The sequence below is a fragment of the Arctopsyche grandis genome, chromosome 12 (genome assembly GCF_051622035.1).
Source record: "Arctopsyche grandis isolate Sample6627 chromosome 12, ASM5162203v2, whole genome shotgun sequence".
Classification (NCBI taxonomy): Eukaryota; Metazoa; Arthropoda; class Insecta; order Trichoptera; family Hydropsychidae; genus Arctopsyche; species Arctopsyche grandis.
This window is the reverse complement of record NC_135366.1, coordinates 25,025,324-25,028,817: the sequence shown is the minus strand read 5'-3', so window position 1 is coordinate 25,028,817 and position 3,494 is coordinate 25,025,324.

Sequence of the window (3,494 nt, the reverse complement as noted above, 5' to 3'; positions counted from 1 at the left end):
GCGAAGCCCCCGGGGTGCCGAAGGCATCGGGGGGGCTGGGGGCGACGGGATGCCGAAGGCATCGGGGACGCTGGGGGCGAAGCCCCCGGGGTGCCGAAGGCATCGGGGGGGCTGGGGGCGCCGGAGGCGTCGGCGGCGCTGGGGGCGAAGCCCCCGGGGTGCCGAAGGCATCGGGGGTGCTGGGGGCGCCGGAGGCGTCGGCGGCGCTGGGGGCGAAGCCCCCGGGGTGCCGAAGGCGTCGGGGGCGCCGGAGGCGCCGGAGGCGTCGGCGGCGCTGGGGCCGAAGGCCCCGGAGCGACGGAGGCATCGGGGGCAAAGGCGTCAGGAGGTCGGCGATGCACAAAACGTAGTTCGTAATTCGTAATCACTTCGTAATTCGTGCATCAATTTCTTTCCGAAACCAGTCGATTCAATATCTTTAACTTTATTTTTATTCGAGTTTCAATTCCTTTTCGAAACCACCCGTTGAAATCAACGGGTCCAACACTAGTTTAATATAAAAATGAAATCTAAATAGAATAACTTCATGCGATGCGTTTATGATATAGAAATTTTTGACCAATAAATAAATGATTTTTTAATATTTAATACATAGGAAAAAGTAAGTGATTCTCAAAATGCAATATACAATTACAATATAATCTACATAGGTACATATGTAGTTAATCTGAGAAAATTTTGCAATATCACTGTTTAATTATTATATTATATAATTCCATCCTACATAAGAGCTAAAATAGGGTCATCCCTTTACACTTCATTGCGTAAAAATCCAAGTTACAGTACGACCTGGCTTCGGAACAGGATAGTTTCGAACTCTAATCAAGTCAATGAGGATACAAGTATATATGTATGTACATACATTTACTACCGAGCTTATTACTTATTCAGTGTGAGGTTGAGCCAAGTTCTCAAAGTGAGAGACTCGACTAGTGTCTATCTTTACGGTATTGTAGGTATTGATCGCCACGAAAACGGTGACTAGACGTTTCTAGGCGATTGTTCCGCTTCACTCATTAAAATATGACTTGTCGAATAGTGTTGTGGAATTGACAAGTCATTCTAACAGTTTTCACTTCATTCAAGTGCCTATGAATCGATATTATTATTATAATTGTGAGCGAGATGGATTCTATTTGTATAGAACAAATCGTATAAGTTTAAGCAGCAAGCTTTTTGACCCACTGATTGAAAAGCTTAGGCCCCAATAGGCAATAGGAGGCAATAAATTTGCAATATAAAAAATCCTTAGTGAAATCACCACGTAGACATATTTAAGCAGTTCATTCATATTATAATATAAAGTATCACATCTTATGGAGAAATGTTGTGCAAAAACAACACGACAAACCATCATAATTATGAATTCCAATACCGGTATTACCAAAACCGGTTATATCGGTACTTCCGTTAGTACAAAATAGACTACCGGTAGTACCGAAACGTTATCATGCATAATTTCAACTTTGCGTCAGGTGAGTCAAGTTACAATACGTATAGTAATAATTAATCGGAATCGGAGCTAAAACAGGGATCGGTATCCGGAACTGAAAATGGAGTCCGTATCCGAAACAAAAAGGAATCCAGAACCGGAAATGAAAACGGAATCAGGATCCAGAACTGAAAAAGAAATCGGGATCCGGAAGTGAAACAGTAATCGGGATGCGGAACAGAAATCGAAATGTAGTACCGAAATGTTATCATGCATAATTTCAACTTTGCGTCAGGTGAGTTGTATCTAATAGTTTGTATGGGTAAGTCAAGGAATGGGTCAGTACTCAATATCCTTTTTGACCTGCTATTCAAATGAGTCACTTAGTAACTATATTATAAATAAAAAATTGAAGATACATAAAGTGTGCTGGAAATATCGTACTTATGTATGTATGTATGTATATCTGAGACTATTTTTTTTTGTTATTAATAAATTAATAAATAAAATTAATTAAAATTAATAATGATTTACCGACGATTAACCTATAATTAATTAATTATTATGTTTTATTTTAAAATGCTTAAATAAATCAATACCGTAGATACCGGTACTGGTGTTATCGTAAAATTTGATTTCTATAAAACCGGTATTAACAAGTACACATACCTATCGGTATTTTTGGTATAGGTACATAACCATAATGTAAGGTTTCACTCGAAGTGAAACTAAGCGTTACCTTCCTGATGACAGTCCTTCACTCGAAGTTAATAAAATGTATACTTTTATCTCGTCGTCTTGCTTCGCTATGTACGTACTCTTAGGTGAAATCAATGAATATGTCCTTCTTTTTGAAAATTATCAATAGTTCATATGTATGTAATGTAGATATGTTCATATGAATGTACATATGTAATAGATCAAATAGGCCTAACAGTCGAAAGCTATCTTCCAATAGCCTCCCACCAGATGTAGCATGAAACTTTCGTGTTGCCAAAAACCCAAGTATTTAAAAGGGTAATCCTATAGAAAACACATAACGACGTTTCTTTAATTCACGTATCTGTTAGTATTAAAAATATTGCAACCCAAGTTAAAAAAATATACATAGAGGATGGGACAAACGATTGACAATACTTATACCTAATATGTAGTTTATATACTAACATGGATATGTATGTATATGTAGTTCGATTGTCAATTTGTCCTTTTATGTATGTACAATATAACTTGGCCAGATTGTTTCGTATATGAAAAAACTATTATATTCATGAACGAACGAAAATTACACTTGGACTGAAGCATATATAAATAGCCAGCAGTGTGGCTCGGTTGTAGCGTTGATATTAAGCACCGAGAGGTCACCGGGTTCAATCCTGTGAGCTGACCTCGATTGAAAAGAATTAATTCTGAATATAATCGTAAATGCTGCTGGTCAGACTAGGATATTTGTTTGTGACTTCAAGTTGATCGTTTCCTATCAGAGTTTGCCAATGTATCTGATTTCATTGTTGAAGCGGTTCCTGAATCAAATTAGCAAAAACCATTCTACCCACTATGTCACCACTATTTGAATATGATTTCAAAAATTTATTATCTACATATAACATAGATGTCTTGCTAGTTCTTATAGGGGGAATATTTTTGGCACGGCTGTAAAATAAATTACACAACAAATGTCAAAACGACATTTAATGTCATATTAACATCTCTAATATAGCTCGCCCGTCAGAATCAGCGTTCGCCCGGCAAATCAAACGTCAAATGGGTTGCCAGTAACGAAAATAAAATTTGACGTTTCAGTGAAATCATACCATTTTCACTGGGTAATCGTAATATCTTAGCAGCCAACACTTATTTATTTAAGGGTTAGGTTAGGTTAGGTTAAGTTAGGCATTCTTTTGATACCCATTCTTATATATAGTTTTTATATTATGCTTATATGTACCTATGTCTGATCACAGTGACGCGCCACTGTATTATGGCAATGTTGTAAAAATACATATATAAATATCAATCAGCAAGTTAGGGTTGTAAAAGTCAAAAATAAAAAATAAAAATA